This window comes from Peromyscus leucopus, chromosome 1 (assembly GCF_004664715.2).
Source record: "Peromyscus leucopus breed LL Stock chromosome 1, UCI_PerLeu_2.1, whole genome shotgun sequence".
NCBI lineage: Eukaryota > Metazoa > Chordata > Mammalia > Rodentia > Cricetidae > Peromyscus > Peromyscus leucopus.
The window spans coordinates 22,826,340-22,844,101 of NC_051063.1; the positions used below are offsets into that span (position 1 = coordinate 22,826,340).

A 17,762-nucleotide genomic window follows, 5' to 3' on the forward strand; every position below is an offset into this window, starting at 1 on the left:
ACTATCTTTTTAAATATTAAAATGTGGATTAGTATAGTGATAAGTGCATAATTCCACCAATACTAATATTATATAGTTGTTCCATTGTCAGACTGCCTAAAATTTCGAACAAAAACCAATTTTCTTCCAATGTACACATAAAACCCATTTGTTTTTTAATGTGGAAAAAAATTCTCTTTTAGATAGTTTCCTTTAAAATATCTGATATGTTATAACTTACCAAATCTGCATAGAACAGTAGAAATCGAGGGGATTTTCAAAACAGCCACCTAGTGTCCCAGGTGTAAATCCAAAGAGAAAGAGAGAGAGAGAGAGAGAGAGAGAGAGAGAGAGAGAGAGAGAGAACAAGAAAGCGTAGCTGGCTAAAGTTTAAATGCAGCCACGTGTTCCCTCTTGTGCCGAGTCAAGGCTTGGGTCTGGCTTCCTTAAGCTCCGACCACGTGCGTTGGCTTTACAGGCAGGGCCCTGTTCGGCAGGGCAAGTCTGAGTTGTTTGTAGCACCGGCTTTAAGCAAGCAGGATTTAAGCAAGCAGCTCACCGATAGTCCAGCCTGAGGTCAAGCAGAACTAGACCAGGCTAAGAAGCCGCTGCTCGGACTAAGAAGCCGATCGCGCCGGCCGTCACTGCCGCCGCCGCGGCCGCCTGCCGCCCTTGCGGGAAAGCGGACCTGCCACCAAGCCAAGCAGTTTTTAATGGATTCTTGTCATGTTGGGCGCCAGATATAGATGTATCCAACCGTCTTATTAAATAAGAAACACAGAAACAATGTAAAAGAGAAAGCCGAGAGGTCAGAGCTCAGAGCTAAAATCTCACCCTTCCGCCTGCGGTGTCCCAGCTTCCGAAAGAGACCTATTTCCTGTCGGTTCGTTTTTTTTATAGTATGTTGTTCTGCCTTCTCATTGGTTGTAAACCCAAACACATGACTGCCTCGTCACTGTCTGAATGTACAGCCCCCTAGGTCTTAAAGGCATATGTCTCCAATGCTGGCTGTATCCCTGAACACACAGAGATCTTATGGGATTAAAGGCATGTGCCACCACCGCCACACTCTTGCTATGGCTCTAATAGCTCTGACCCCCGGACAACTTTATTTATTAACATACAATCAAAATAATATTTCAGTACAATTAGATTACCACCACAGAGGGGATAGAGTTGAGACAGTCTAGAAGCAGATTACTGGGGGAGGGGAGAGAGAAAGAATGTACAGACCAAAGTAGGGGAACAGAACAGATGAGGCAAAACCCAGAAAGTGCAAGGTCTAATGTTTTACATTTGAAAAAGCAACAAAGGGGAGCCTAAGAAATAAGACAATTCTATCATGATGTTTATTTGAAAGGCTAAATAAGGAAAAATATATAGGCAATCCTAAACTATAAAAAATGAAAACATTAGAAATTCTGTAAAATAAGGTAGAGAATTGGCACATCTGACACCATTTTTGTGCTATAACATATTGCTTGAAACTAGGTAATTTATAATGAAAAGATACTTGTTGTCTCACAGTTCTGGAGGTTGGTAGCTTCAGAAGCAAGATGCTAGCATCTGGCAAGGGCCTTCCTTTTGTGTCTTGCTCTGATAGAGGGACCAACAGCCCACATACCAACTGCTCTTTACTAAGGCTATAAATTTACCTACTTAGAGAGTGGAGTCCCGCAGTCAATCAGTTCCCAGCACTATCACAGTGGAAATGTCAACATGAATTCTGAAGGGAGAACCATTCAAACCATAGAACTCCACCCCTGCACCCTTCTGAAAACTCATATCCTTTTTAAATGCAAAATACATTCCTTCTGCTTAAGTAGCTTCAAAAGCCTTAATTCATTTCAACTCCGATGTTCCCTTCAGCTTCAAACCTGTGAAATCAGACAAGTTAAATGCTTTCAAAGTGCATTCTTGAGATAGGGATGAGTTAGACATTCTCATTTCAGAAAGGAAAAACAGAAAACAAGAAAGGGGGTAACAGGTCCCAAGCAAACTCAAAAATGCACAGGGGACGCCACATAAGATCTCAAGGCCTAAGAATAATCTTTGACTCTAGGTCCCACTGTCCCATTGTGACACAGTATGACAAGGCTCCTGTGTTTTGGGTGCATCTCGTCTCCCTCCACCTGGAGTCATGACTTGGCTTTTCTAGGCAGTCCTTTCCTGTTGGCGGTTCTGTAGTTCTGGGGTCTCAGAGGTGGTCTATCTCTATGACTCCTCTAAGAGTTCTCCTAGTGGAGGTACTAGTCAGAAATGCTGAGGAAAGTTAGAAAGACAGAAGGAATTTTGGGAACATGAGATGGGCCCAAAGCTCTTTCTAGAAGCTGGTCTACATTTCTCACTGGCTAAGAGTCAAGAATAACAACCCAATTGACAAAATCAGGGAAGATTGCCTACAGAGACAGCCATGCTTTTTCTCAGCAAGATCTCCAAGAATGTTCAGAAAAACAAATGCCCCATCATTACTTAAAGCCAAAGCTGTCCGTGACCTGTAGGTTTAACCTTATCAGCACCCCTATCTGATCCTTAAGCCTGAAAGTACACCCCACAAACTTCCTTAGGATTGCATTTAAGTAAGGAAATTTTTTAAATAAAAGAAACACATAAGCCAGCTCATTTTCTACCTTAATTTTAAAACTATACTAAATTTTCATACTGCTAAATCTTTGAATCTTGTTGTAAATTACATTCTTTAAGCATTGTCACTTCAAAAGCCACAAGACCATATACATGTGCATATATACATACATACACATATACATACACATTTTTAGTTAAGACACTTAGATATTTCTTTCTAAATGTCCATGCTCAAACTTAAAGTGTATACTATCATTGCTTTAAAAATACAACTCTGATTCATGCTGATTCATTTTGAAATTCTTTTTTGGGGACCAGCCAGGTGGGCTCAGCAAATAAAGATTCTTACTGCTAAGTTTGACAAGCTGAGTTCAATCCCTGAGACCCACATGGCGGGAGGAGAGAAACAAGTCCCATTATTTAACCTCTGACCTTTGAAACGTAGGTGAGAAAGCCTTCACAGCTTTTGCAACCTGTGAGCTTGCAGGATTGGCACCAAGTGGCCAGAAAGGTTTGCCCTGAGCACCTTCTATTGCTGCCTAGGTGGCCAACCTCCAGCAGCACAGGGCTTGAAAGGAATCCACAGCATTGGTGCATACTAAGACTTTCTATCTGAGGGGGGTAGGGAAAAATACACTCACACATTCTCTTGATGTTTCCTTCTTTTTTCATCTCTGTTCTTCTTTACTATATACTTTTTTCTACAGCTTATATACCCCAACAAAATCTTTGAGGCAACACAAGAAGTACAATGTAGTTGCATTCCATTTTTCAAGTGAACAATTATAATGAATACAGGTAAAAACATGTTTTTCATCTCCCTTACACAATTAAAATCAAAGTCACCTTGATAACCCACATACATTTACATCTAAGTAACTTGTTACAGATTAACAGAACATGACCAAGCAGAAAGTATTTTTTCTCAGCCAACTCTTTCATTGGCAGGCTGTGTATTCCAGTTACAAAGAATGAATCAATCATTTTATTATATCTTGAAGGATAATCTTATAAGGAATCTTAAAGGGATCACAAACCTAAACTTTTATGCATAAAAAACAGTCAGCTGTACTTTTAATCTTTAGAGTATACACCCATTCATCAATAGTTTCTTATATCAGGAGACTGAAGGCAGGAATGAGTACAAGGAGTTAATCATCACCTTTGATATAAACCAAAGCTAGCAAGAAAAGTATGTCAGCTAGCAACAATCAGGCTGCTTTGTATTTTTGACCCCAACCTAATGAATCTATAACTCAGTTATGTGTCCTTGTGAACTTTAGATTGTCTCTTGGGGTTTTTCACCTTAAAATTATTATCACAGCATCTGATGTAACCTGGAGTTATTTAAAAGCTTTGTTTCAGCTAATGGTACACACTGAAACCTGTGACTTGTTCTTTTCAGCATCAAGATTAAAGGAATTTGAGCCAGCCTGGCTCCTGGGACTTAATTGTTTTTCTTAATCATTAACTTGAGCTATGATCTAGTGCAGCTCCTTAGTGGGATCTCATAGGCTCTAGCTATGCAACATTTCCTTGTATTTATTTTTGTTCATTGAAACTCTGTATAAGCTATCATTATTATTATCAGTTAGACAGTACAGCTTAGGGAGAAATCATCTACATGACAATTCACAGGTAAAAATGCCCAGTAGGACAGGATGTATCATGAGATAAACACACTACATTACAGGCAGTAGGGTGCTCCCCACACCCATTCACACCATGCCAGATACCAGAGAAAGATAGCAGCAGCAAACAGGTAAAGGCACAACAGAAGCAAAGGACATTCCTGTGGTCTCAGAGCCATGCCTAACCCAGATGACCCATCAGAGAGTTTCCTCCTAGTGGACTGACACTTTGAACTTCAATTGCCACCTGCTGAGTTGGATTTATTAAGCAATGATAGTATACACTTTAAGTTTAAGTATGGGCATTTAGAGAGAAACATCTAAGTGTCTTAACTCTCTCTATATATATATGTACATGTATATGATCTTGTGGCCTTTGAAGTGACAATGCTCAGAAACAAAATTCTGACATGGCACCAGCAACCTTCCTCAATTGTAGTTAGGGCTACATGAGCCCCAGTTGATCCAGGAGACCAGAAAAGAATCCTGGCACTGCCTTGGACAGGGAACCAGCCATTCTGCCCACAAGAGCTTGAGCATAGTGAACCTGTAATAGGCAGGGCATTGATCATCTCTAAGATACTGTCTGTGGCCGGGCGGTGGTGGCGCACGCCTTTAATCCCAGCACTTGGGAGGCAGAGCCAGGTGGATCTCTGTGAGTTCGAGGCCAGCCTGGGCTACCAAGTGAGCTCCAGGAAAGGCGCAAAGCTACACAGAGAAACCCTGTCTCGAAAAAACAAAAAAACAAACAAACAAAAAAAAAGATACTGTCTGTGGTGGGGGTGGGGGTGGGGCATTGTACCTGGCTTCCTTCTAGCTTTAGTAGAGCTTTTGGTCACCCCTATAACGGGGCCCCAGACTTTAGAAGGCCCTCAGATCCTAGCACAACTGACTCCATGATGGCAGTGCCATTTAGACTGTAAAACTCAGCAAGCAGACAGCACCAAAACAAAAGTCTAATCCGTCGGAGTCCTTGTAATTCTGGGAAAGTCTCTAAATGTGTTAACCTTGCTTTTTTTTGCTTCTATAGTTCTGTTTCTGGCTAACTGTTCTTGTTCACAGGACATGGGTTTTGTGCTTAAAAGCTCATCCTGAAAGAGGATCAGGACTACACTGGCATCCTGAGCACCCAGGACGGTTGTCAGCTGACTAACAGAGACTTTCTGTGGGCTTAAACCCACGTCTGAGCAGTCTTCTCTGGTGGATACACCACACAACCTTCAGCCTCACTTTGTTTTTAAGCTTACTTTCCCATTCTTCATTTGACTAGGCTGGCGTTTTTTCACGTCTTTTCAGCCCGTCTCTTTTTAAAAGATAAATCCAGTAAGGTGGTGGTGGTATAAACCTTTAATCCCAGCATTCAAAAGGCAGTGAAATCCAAGATCAAAGTAGACATGTCAGAGAGTAGAGGGGCAAGGTGGAGGCTGTGTTGTGCAAAGGGGGAGTAGAGAACACAGGCCCCAAAGCCCTTATAAAGGCTGTACTCCACCCAGGAGGGCAGAGCTTCCATGGCTGGGCACCTTTCCAAATGTGGCCTTTCCCAAAGCCTAATCCTAGCACAGAGAAGCTGATGCAGGCCAATCCTCAGGTCAGCCTGTGCTACATGGCCAGACCCTGTCTCAAAAAAAATTAAATAAAGGTAATTAAAAGTTGACACAGTGGTGCACACCTTTAATCCCAATACTCAGGAGACAAAGGCAGATGCAGATGGAGCTCTGTGAGTTCAAGACCAGCCTGGTCTACAGAGTGAGTTTCAAGACAGCCAGGACTATGTAGAGGGTCCCTTTCTAAATAAAATAAAATAAGAGAGAGAGAGAGAGAGAGAGAGAGAGAGAGAGAGAGAGAGAGAGAAAGTTGACATTTTTTTTCTAGGAAAACATTTCAAAGAGCATTAATAAAAGCATAGGAAATATTAAAAGTAAACTTAATCTAATCTAGAAATTTAATACATTATAATCATATCAGTGAGGGTGAAGGCCTTAATGAAGAGCCTTGAGGTGAAGGATAGCTAACAGAGAAAGGAGCAATCTAATTTGGTGAGGGGAGAGAGGGAGGCGTTTTCAAGACAGGGTTTCACTGTGTAGTCCTGGCTGCTCTATAGACCAGGCTGGCCTCAAACTCAGAGTACTGGGACTCAGTGAATCAAAGACCATATATTTGTTCTTTTCTCTTCCATTTGTCTATTTGCTGTTCTGGGAACTGAATCCAGTGTTGTTCACATGTGTGGCAAACATTCTACACTGGAATCTCTCAGTTGGTGTGTTGAGGGGTGGGTGGGATGTGTAGCTGTGTGATTGGCAACTGAGCCCAGGGGTTGGCACATTAGGTAAGTGCTGGCTTGGCTACTGAGTTATAGCCTCAGTTCCTTAGTGCTCGGCTACTGAGTTATAGCCTCAGTTCCTTATCTGTGTGTGTGTGTGTGTGTGTGTGTGTGTGTGTGTGTGCGCGCACGCGCGCGCGTCTGTGCTATACACAGGAACATGTAGCATGTAAGGAAGAAGACTTTGGGTGTCATGCTCTATACCTTTCCATATTCCTGGACTTGGAGCTAGGCTGGCCCCCAGCAAGCTCTGACGCGATACTCGTATTTCCACCCACCGCAGCCCTGGAGTTACTGCTGAGCTGTGCCAGTTTTTATGTGTGTGCCAGAAATTCGAATTCAGTTCCTCATGCTTGCACAGTAAGTATGTTTGCTAACTGAGCCATATCCTGAGGCCCCTTAAGTTTTTTAAAGAAATGAAATTACACAAATAATAGAAGAAAATGTGATAAAATTCCTAAGGAATTTGTGAGGCATGTGAGGAAATGGGGAAAAGGTCAAATTTGAAACATAAAAATATAATTTTTGTAGAGCAAAACATATCATAAGCAAAAGAAAAAGACTTGAAAAACCATAGGAAAAATTTCCAAATTACATTATAGAACAGGGGTTTGCTGGGTGATTGTGACACATGCCTTTCAAATCTTAGCACTTGAAAGGCAGAGGCAGGTGGATCTCTGTGAGTTGGAGGCCAGCCTGGTCTACAAAGGGGGTTCCAGGACAGCCAGGGCTGCACAGAAAAACTCTGTCTCAAAAAAAACAAAAACAAAAACAAAAAAAAAAGGATGGGGGAGTATTAAATATCCAGTGGTGTGTTCCTGGTAGGGGCGGTTTATAGTTTCTCAACTTCCAGAGAGTAAATAGTCCTACCACAGTAACTTGACATCAACTATACTAGTGCTATATGAGCTGGAATAAAATTTCTGAAAATGTAACAAGCAGTTCTTGTGCACTGGCTGGGCCAGGTCCAACACACTGTTGCTAATGTCTCTAAAAGAGGGCCTTTAAAAGACCAAAAGAACCGGGAAAGCAGGATACAGGTGGAGAACAGGGCAGAGATACAAGCCATTCACAGTCCAGAAGAAGAAAAGGAGGAGGTTAAGTGTGGAGGAAGAAGAGAAGGGGGGAGGAGGAGGAGAGGAAGAAGAAGGAAAGAAAGAAAGAGAGAGGGAGGGAAGGAGGGGAGAGAGAGAGGGAGGGAGGGGAGGAGGGAGATAAAGAGAGAGGAAGAAAGAAAGGAAGGAAGGAAGGAAGGAAGGAAGGAAGGAAGGAAGAAAGAAAGAAGTAAAAAAATGAAAAGAATGAGTTTATGGGGCTGGGGGTGTAGTTCAGTTGTCAGAGTGCTTGCCCAGTGTGCATGAAGCCCTGGGTTCAATGCCCCATACCACATTAAAACTGGGCACGGTGGCACACAGGAGTAAAGGGGTCAAAAGTTCAAGGGTTGCAGCTAGAAAGATGATTCTGTGGTTAAGAGCACTGGCTACTCTTCCAGAGGACCTGAGTTCATTTCCTAGCACCCACATTAATGCTTGTAACTCCAGTTTTAAGGGATATGATGCCCTCTTCTGGACTCTAAGGGTACCTGTACTCATGTGTGCACACACACATATACATGCATAAGTAAAAATAGTAATAAATATTTTTAAAAGACCCTCAGTTATGTTCATAATAAAATAAATTCAAATAAAAACTAGTTGAGTAAGGATAGAAAAACAGGGGAAATTAGTGGGATGTGGGAAAAAATAAACTCCCCATTATAGAGCCTTGTTGAAGTCTCATCACCTAAGAATCAATAATACCAGCATCATTAACATTTGTTTTGAAGGCTGCAAATGTAAATGTCTATTCCTTGTATGCAGAGATATTTTAAGATAATATGGTTAATGTAGTAATGAACTCCTGTGTAGGATGTGAGCATTTGTGAACTGCAAAAATGACCTATTCCTTTCCCCAGTGTTTTCTGGAAATCTCACAAACAAGACAATTTATGGCATTACAGTGAACTTCCCAAGCAACTCTTTCAATCCAGGCCTTTACCTCAGCAGCTGCAATCTTGTCTGGAGGATCTGGGGACCCATCCTGTGATCACATTCAAATTTCTCACAGAACTTTAAAGCTAATAACATCAAAAGTCACCAAAATCTGGCCAGTGAGATGGCTCAGCAGGTGAAGGGACTCAGTTTGAGCCCCAAGATCTACAGGGTAGAAGAAGAGAACTGACTGGCCTCCACACATACTGTGGCAACGTGCACCCTCATTCCCATCCCCACACAATAAATATAATGCAACTTATTTTTTTAATTGCCCAACTCCCACACATATATATTGTTATAAAGACAATGACTCCTTTTAGAAGGACACACCCACACTCTTGGGTAGCCTGACTTGTTCTCTGAACTCTTCTTTGTTACCCCTCTACATGTTTTAATCTATATTAAAAAATCTCTTTTAGGGCTGGGAATGTAGTTCAGTGGGGAACAAATGCCTGGCATGTGTGAGGTTTACTCTCCAGGATGATTGGGCGGCAGGGCGGGGCGGGGCGGGGCGGGGGCGGGGCGGGGCGGGGAAGTCTCTTTTAACAAACCGCAGCTCTGTTTTTGAATCGGCTAATGCTGGCACTGTTTTCTGCAGGGAAGTCGAGGCTGACCTTTGCCTGGGAGGAGAAAGGCGAATACAAGCAGCCGTGTGGCACCGTGTCTCAGTTTAAGATCGACCGCCACTGCTGACAGTGAATTACTGTCTCAACTGTCAGGTTAGCACAGGTCTGAAAGTGCAGAACACCATGCGTAGAGAAGGCAGTGGAGAACAGGTACTCATGTTTTGTTAAAGGAAATGAAAAATGATGCAATACTTGGAGAAGAAATTTGATAATACTTAGCAAAATTTCATAGATACGTACCTGTTAATCCAAAAACCCCACTTCTAAGACTCCCTAGCAGACTGGGCATGCTGGTACAGGCTTGCAATCCTAGCACTTGGGTGACTAAAGCAAGAAGACCGAGAGTTCAAGGCTAGCCTGGGTTACTTAGAGAAACCCCGTCTCCAAAAGAAAAGAAGAATCTTGGCAAAAACACACAAAAAAGGCATCCTTAATTGGTTGAAATAATAGGAGACTTGGAATCCACAAATCGATTCATCATAGATTGCTCTGATCCATTCATATACTGGAATAGCATGTACTTGTGAAAACAAGTGAGAAACATCTCTGTATACTGATATGTGTATCATATATGTTTAAAGTTGTAAAACTGAAATTCCCAGAAAAACTGAAAGCTATACCTATGTTAAAGATGCTAGAAGGCAGCTGGGAGGAGTGGTGCACACCTTTAATTCCATCACTGGAGAGGCAGAGGCAGGTAGGTAGATCTCCGAGTTTCAGGACAGCCTGGTCTACAGAGCAAGGTCAGGACAGCCAGAACTACACAGAGAAACCCTGTCTCAAAAACAAAACAAGAACAAAACAAACAAACAAACAAAATAGAAAAAGAACAAGAAAAAAAAAAGATTCTGGAAGGATAACAACCGAACTTCATGATTTTGGAGAGTGAGACTGTTGAAGACCAGGCAGTGGCGTGATGTCTCAGTGAGTAAGAGCGCTTGATGTACAGACGTGAGAGCCCGAGTTCAGATCCCCAGCACCGTGTGAAAAGCCAGGCGTGGTCACAGGCACCTGTAACCCAGCACGGAGGAGGTGGGAGTCGGATATGGAAGTCGGATATGGAGACTGATAGAGTCTGCTGCTCAGCCAGCCTATCGAAAACCAGTTAGCTTCCGTTTCAGGCTGCTTTGTCTCAAGGGAATAGGCAGAGAGCGACAGAGAAAGACGCCTGACATCCCCAGCTGGCCTCTGTGCACACATACATGCATGCCTGCCCCACACACATACACATACATGCACACTTGTGTACACATCCTCACACACACACAAAGAATGTTACAGACCAGAGCAAAATATCTTGGGCTATTTTTAGTCCTTTTGAAAGCCATTTATTGCCCATTCCTGTGCCTGACCCAGTATGTATTCTTAATGGACCACTAGTTTCCACCAGCCCCAAAGCTGAAGTCTGAGACCTGTCGTAGAGGCTTCCTTGCTTTGCTGTAGCCCGCCCACCTGTTGTCCCCACCAGTGTAATTGCCAATTGCCTTGACTTATGACATTGTTTCATAACTAATAAATCTCATGTAATCCTTTGCAGTGGAATGTATCTCTCTGGGAAACCTGGATCCATGTTCCTGGGCTGTGGTTACTCATATTTGGCTCCAAAATAAACTATCTATTCCACATGCAGCAAGAACTGGGTTTTGTAACAACAGGGGGGTGGAGTGAGCAGTTTCTCCATGCTGCTTAGGGACTAACAGTGGACATTCAGAAGAAGTCTGTTCACTACCCCATACAGCAGCTGAGGACATACCCCTGTGGAGAATGTCACGCAGAAGTAAAAGGGATTCTGAAGAGGCCTAACGAAACATGAGTGCAGCCATGACAGGCTGCAGACTGACAATACTGAAACTAGGCCTCACCCTTACAATAACCAGGAAAAGCCACAAACTATACCCTGTGGGAGACCAATCAGAATTGAGACAAACAAGTCCCAGATGTGATATGGCTGGGCAGAGAAAGGCATATAAGGCAGGAGGAGACAGAAACTCAGGCCTTTCGCTGAGGACTCAGAGGCATTCAGTCTGAGGATTCCTGGAGACAGGCTCTTCTCTTTTCGGCTGAGGAGCTGGTGAGGTGAGAAGTGGCTGTGGCTTGTTTCCTTTGATCTTTCAGCATTTGCCCCAATATCTGGCTCCGAAATTTTATTATAAGACCATTTAGGATTCATGCAGCACTGTATAGATAGAGGACTGGATAGATAGAGGACTGGATAGATGGGGGCTGGATAGACAGAGGACTGGATAGACAGAGGACTGGATAGACAGAGGACTGGATAGATAGATGACTGGATAGATAGAGGACTGGATAGACAGAGGACTGGATAGATAGAGGACTGGATAGACAGAGGACTGGATAGACAGAGGACTGGATAGACAGAGGACTGGATAGATAGAGGACTGGATAGACAGAGGACTGGATAGAGACAGAGGACTGGATAGACAGAGGACTGGATAGACAGAGGACTGGATAGACATAGACAGAGGACTGGATAGACAGAGGACTGGATAGACAGAGGACTGGATAGACAGAGGACTGGATAGACAGAGGACTGGATAGACAGAGGACTGGATAGACAGAGGACTGGATAGACAGAGGACTGGATAGACAGAGGACTGGATAGACAGACAGAGGACTGGATAGACAGACAGAGGACTGGATAGACAGACAGAGGACTGGATAGACAGAGGACTGGATAGATAGAGGACTGGATAGACAGAGGACTGGATAGACAGAGGACTGGATAGACAGAGGACTGGATAGATAGAGGACTGGATAGATAGACAGAGGACTGGATAGACAGAGGACTGGATAGACAGAGGACTGGATAGACAGAGGACTGGATAGATAGAGGACTGGATAGATAGAGGACTGGATAGACAGAGGACTGGATAGACAGAGGACTGGATAGATAGAGGACTGGATGGATAGATAGGACTGACTGCTCATTTGGGTTCAATTCTCAGCACGCAAATGATGACTCAAAGACAAATGTAGTTCCAGTTCCAGGGGTCCTTGGCCACTGGACACACAATCAGAACACACACACACACACACACACACACACACAAAAAACAAAAAAAAAAACACACACATGTGCAAGGCACTTATACACATAAGATAAAAATAAAATAAAAATAGGACAAAATTAAACATTGCTGCCTGGGAAAGGAGAGAATGGAGATGAGGCACAGGTTTGAGCCTAAATTCCTCTGTGTGTGTGTGTGTGTGTGTGTGGTGTGTGTGTGTGTGTGTGTGTGTGTGTGTGTACCAGCACTGGTAGTGGAATCCAAACTCTTGTGCATAAAATGCAAGCATTCTACCATTGAATTATATCACCAGCTATATTATTTTTGCTTGGTTTGGGGTGTGTGTGTGTGTGTGTGTGTGTGTGTGTGTGTGTGTGTGTGTTTGTGTTTCTGAGAATGGGTATGTTTGTGTGAAGGCCAGAGGACAACCTCAAATGTTCTTCAGGTACCATCCAGGTTTTGGAGGGAGAGACAGGGTCCCTTGTCAGCCTGAAACTTCCCAAGTTGGCTAGCCAGCAGACCCCAGGGATCCGCTGGTCTCCACTTTCCCAGAACTGGCTGGCACTGGTTCACAAGCATGTACCACCATGGGTGTTTTTTTTTTTTTTACTCTGGGGATGGAACTTGGGTCCTTATGCTTGTTGACTGAACCATCTTTTCAACCCTGCGTTTTGGTCTTTAAGTTAGTTTTGTTAATTACACAAGATTTTATTTCTTAAAATGTTCCAAACATACGTTCAAGGTCCTGCTCCCTAGAGGAGATCTCACATATTCCTCTGGGGGCAATGTTTCTTGAAATTCAAGTTCCTAGATCATATAGGCAAGCTGGGAAGCCCAAAGCAAGATAACAAAGCTCTTTTAGCTTCATTCTTCAGGTTTGTGGAACAGAGGGGGCAACACTTTATGGGGCCATTAGGAGGCTTGCATAGATTTTGTGTGTAAAATGCTAAACATAGCAAGTATCCCTTTGATGCTGTCTCCCAGAGTCCTTCTCTTCCCTCCCTTTCACTTACCGTCTTTTTCTTCACTGAAATAAGAAGTGCTGTGAAAAAGGAAACGGGAGCTGAGAAGGAAAATAAGTCTGTGGACAAGTATTTTAAACATTGGCAAATCTCTTAAGTCCCTCATTCCAACCTCTACTACAACCAAGATTACCTCCAAGCTACACGAGGTGCAGACACACAATGCTCAATGGAAAGGCTGAGTCTGGCAAGTCCTGGTTCCGTGGGTAACTTGCTTGCAGGGCGGGGCAAGCGCTGACCGCATCTGAGCCTCACCTCTCTCAACTGTAAGTCAGAGACCATGGCTGTCCAGCCTCATCACGCAGACACTCCCGTTATCCTGTGAATGGAAGACCACTTGTACGAATAGTCACCCTAGGCAAATTGTGTGATCCACGGAGAATTCTCCACCCTCTCTTCCCTTCTCAACCTTTGAACCAAGGGTTAAAGATGATCATTTAGACAACTATGTCAGCACTTTCAGAGATTAACACCTGGAGATAACCTGGTAGAGTTAGTCTAACTAGCCCCAACAGATAGCAAAATCCGAACACTTCGGGGAATAAATAGGGAGTTCAGAACTGAATGAGATGGGAGAGAGGCAGGGGCAGGAAAGTCACTATCAGTTTCAGGCCAGCCTGGTCTACATAAAGAGTTCTGGATCAGCCAGGGCTACATAGTAAGGCCCTATCCCAAATAAACAAAGCACAGAAGGAAGGTAGAGAGCCACTGCCTTGGGTTCTAGAGGAGCCTTTTGGAGGTCTCTTCACATGTTAGCTGCCTTTCTTCAGGGAGTCACTCCCTGACTTGGGGAGAGCTGCATCTCCTATCTAGATGTCCTAACAAAAAAGCCTTGTTTGGCCCCTGGGTCTAGGCTTCTGTCTGTGTTCTTGGGTCTGAACACCCAGCTCCAGCAAGTGGCAATAGTACTGTGTAACAGCACTGTTCTCAGTGGCACACAACAAAACACATTTGTTTCCTAGCTGGTGAGTCTATGCATTGGTGGGGCCCCTCTCTGGACTGGGGCTGCAGGTCCACGCTAGGTTTACTTTGCAGTCTAGGCCTAAACAAGGGCATCACTGATGAATGGCATAGCAAAAGCCATTTGGACAAGCTTTCTTGGCATGTGCAAAGCTCCATCTCATGTCACCTCCGCTAACATGATATTGGTCAACAGCAGCCATGGGCTGTTCCTCTGTTAAGGAAGGTATTCTGGCTTTACTAGTGCAAGGCTTGGGAGAGAGCCATGGAAACAACAGTCCGAATGCAGGGAGCAAAAGATTTGGATCGTGACGTAAACCGCTAGTGAAATGACAACTAGTAGCATTATAGATTATGTATTATTATAATAGATCCTAAATTATATACCATAAAAGATATAATGTATGGTAATAATGATTACATTATGCCCAATTATTCATCATTTATAAGTATATTTCTAATTTATTATAAATGATACAACACAGTGATGAAACGTAACTAACATTTATTGAGTCTTCTGTGTGAGCACTTTGAAAACATACTTGGAATAAATGAACTCATTTACCACTCACAGCAATACTGTGAGGGGGGATAGCATTACAATCTGTATTTCACAGATGGTAACCAAGACACAGCAGGGACAAGGGAAAACTCAGATCACACAGTAAACGACACAGGACAACAGCGGCAATTATGAGGGCAAACTGTACACTTTCCCTTTGCCTCCTCTGTCCTCCTCCGCCCAGCTAGCCCCCTCCCACGGTCCTCTAACCACGCTGAGGTCCCTCACCCAGGCCCATTCACCCATCCCTGACTTCTCCTGTCAGCGGCTCCTTCATTCAGCTCTGCCAGCTTCTCCTCCCTGGTCGCCTTCACTCCACTCAGGACTCGAACACTTCTTTCCCCAGGATCTGCTGTCAGCCTTGCTGCTGGTGAAATCTTGGTTGAGTCACTCACTCTATTGTGTCAGAAGTTTCTATGATCGCCGGTGCTCTGGAGACAAAGTTGGTCTGACATACAGGCCCTTTGTTTTCTGATAAAAGAAAGAGAGAAAGAAAGAAAGAAAGAAAGGAAGGAAGGAAGGAAGGAAGGAAGGAAGGAAGGAAGGAAGGAAGGAAGGAAGAAAGAAAGAAAGAAAGAAAGAAAGAAAGAAAGAAAGGGAAAGGAAAGGGAAAGGAAAGGAAAGGAAAGGAAAGGAAAGGAAAGGAAAGGAAAGGAAAGGAAAGAAAAGAAAAGAAAAGAAAAGAAAAGAAAAGAAAAGAAAAGAAAAGAAAAGAAAAGAAAAGAAAAGAAAAGAAAAGAAAAGAAAAGAAAACGCGAGTGTGGGTCTGCTTACACTCTCCACTGCATCCCCATGCTACTGGCGGATGCAGTGGGGTCACAGGCCCCGTCGCCTTTGGAGATTTTCCTGCTTTGCTCCATATTTACTCCCCCTACCCACTTAAAATGCCCCTCGTGGGATTTCCTGTTTCCCAGAATCACCTAGATCTCAGGACCTGCTCTAGTGCATTAACTACAGTCCTTGTAGAGCGGAGCCTGAGTCTGATTTTCATTCCGAGATGACCCCAACTTGTGCTGAATTTAAGAAGTACCACACTAGGCGGGGCGGTGGTATTTCTCGTACTGAGGACAGAGCCTGGCACTTCTCCAACGCGTTCAGAATGAATGGGCGAAATGAGCTGCCCCGCTCCCACCCCACCCCACCCACGTGGAGGTGCCAGGCCAATGAACACTCAGTTGCTAGGATTCCACCTGCCAGCAGGTGGCACTGAGTCGACGTAAATGCTTTCCCAGGAAATGTTTTACTGGAATTGAAGCCTCAAACGCAGCACGACTGAATGTTATTTTTTTCGTACTTATTTTGTCTACAGCTCTCATTCGTATGAATAAATTGGTTTCCGAAGGCATGCTTTGAACTAGAGAAGCCTGGGCAGGTAAGGAAGGGACTGGACAGACGTTCCTAATTGTCCCAGCTTCCATCCTCTGTGAGTGAGCCGCTGCCTGTTGTGAAATTACTCCAAGACACACATGAATCTGCCATTTCAGCAAGACAGTGCAGCTAGCCTGTAATTTCTGCTAGTCATCTCCTGTTTCCTTTAATGGGCGTTAAATGTGACTAACCTTTTAAAATCCTGTTTGTCACAAAGCCTACCGAAGGCCTGTCTTGGCCGAGCTCTGTCTTTTCAGATGCTGAAAAGTCATCCCACAGTGAAAGGCTGGCGCCTCAAGGCAACGCCTCCCTCCCTTCCCCCAAAGGGCATCTGCGTGCGAATGACTGATAGGGGTGCTCTGGGTCAACAGCCGACTATCAGGCAAGGCCATGGCCCCAGCTGAACGTTTTCTTCTGCAAGCAGACTTCTCAGCCAGGGGCCCTGAAGGAGGAACCATCCCGAGAGCTGGCGGTCTTCCCAGGCTCCAAGCCAAAGGCAGAGCGAGTGACGGCTTGGGGTGGAAGCAGAGTCGACAGCACAGACCCAGTGTACGAGAGGGCGCAGTTCAAGGGGGGTCACACAGTTTAGGGGTCACACATGGCGGAACTAACTACCAAGTTCTGAATGGTCAGGAATAAACGCACAGAGGAGTTTAGAAGAGGGTAGTGGACGGGCTTACAAGGGAGGACCAGGAGTAGCATTTTGCTGGGGGAGAGGAGAGGAGGGGAGAGGAGAAGAGGGGAGGGGAGAGGAGGCGGGGAGGGGGAGAGGAGGCGGGGAGGAGCTACACACTGTTTAAAAATGCTGTAATGGCAAGGCAGTGGTGGCATGCACCTTTAATCCCAGCGCTGTGGGAAGCCGCAGCATGTGGATCTCTGTAAATTTGAGGCCAGCCTGGTTCACAGAGTGAGTTTCAGGACAGCCAGGGCTACATGAAAAACCCTGTCTCGAAAAAAAAAAAAAAAAAAAAAGTAATGACTACTACCATGTATGCTAATTAAAAAAAATAATAAACAACTTTAAATAACAAGAGAGTGGATTCGGTTATTCTTTCCCTTTCTTGAATAATCTGGTATACAGTTAGACAGGGGCTAAGCAAGACAGGCAGCCAGGAGCCAGTGTGACTGTCCAAACTGATTCATAGGGAGGCCTACATTTGAGGGAGTCTGGTATTAGCATCGGAGCCCAAGTGGGACAATGGTGGCCCCACAGAGAAACAGTCTGATGTAGGAGAGAAAGGTCGCTCCAAGGCTGTGCAAAGTAGAACGTAACTAGAGTGAAAGCTGCATGGGGACGAAATGAGAAACATCAAGACAATGTGCATGCAGGTAACACATCGACAGGTCCCTGTGGGGATGTGCTTACCTGGCTACGAGTTCACACGTCCCTGGTTGTGTGCACTGGGTTGGGGGGGGGGTACGACACGGGACCAGTAATGCTGTGTCCTGGTTTCTAAACAGAATCATTAAAAGGATCAAGATCCCGTAGACTAGAGGACTGACTGACTGATTGGCTGTAAGGCTGAGAAAAGTAGCTACACCTGGGTACTCAGGGGGCTGAGGCAGGAGGATTGCAAGTTCAAGGGCTTTCAGGTCTGCAGCAGGAGACCTTGTTTCAAAATAAAAAAAGTAAAGCAAGGGCCAGG

At 44.3% G+C, this 17,762-nt stretch overlaps 2 long non-coding RNA genes across 3 annotated transcripts; one reads left to right on the top strand and one right to left on the bottom strand.

Annotated features, from left to right (window-relative positions):
- The first annotated feature begins 6,754 nt into the window (after nucleotides 1-6,754).
- Nucleotides 6,755-10,721, top strand: LOC119087925. Its single transcript, XR_005091472.1, has 2 exons — nucleotides 6,755-6,876; nucleotides 9,148-10,721. It is a non-coding gene; the product is annotated as an uncharacterized LOC119087925 (long non-coding RNA).
- Nucleotides 10,722-14,674: 3,953 nt separating this feature from the next.
- Nucleotides 14,675-16,762, bottom strand: LOC119087466. Of its 2 annotated transcripts, none has more exons than XR_005090938.1 (2): nucleotides 16,308-16,762; nucleotides 14,675-15,219 (listed from the first exon to the last, which is right to left on the bottom strand). It is a non-coding gene; the product is annotated as an uncharacterized LOC119087466 (long non-coding RNA). The 2 variants fall into 2 exon arrangements; XR_005090939.1 differs by lacking the exon at nucleotides 16,308-16,762 and adding an exon at nucleotides 15,669-15,857.
- Nucleotides 16,763-17,762: the final 1,000 nt, after the last annotated feature.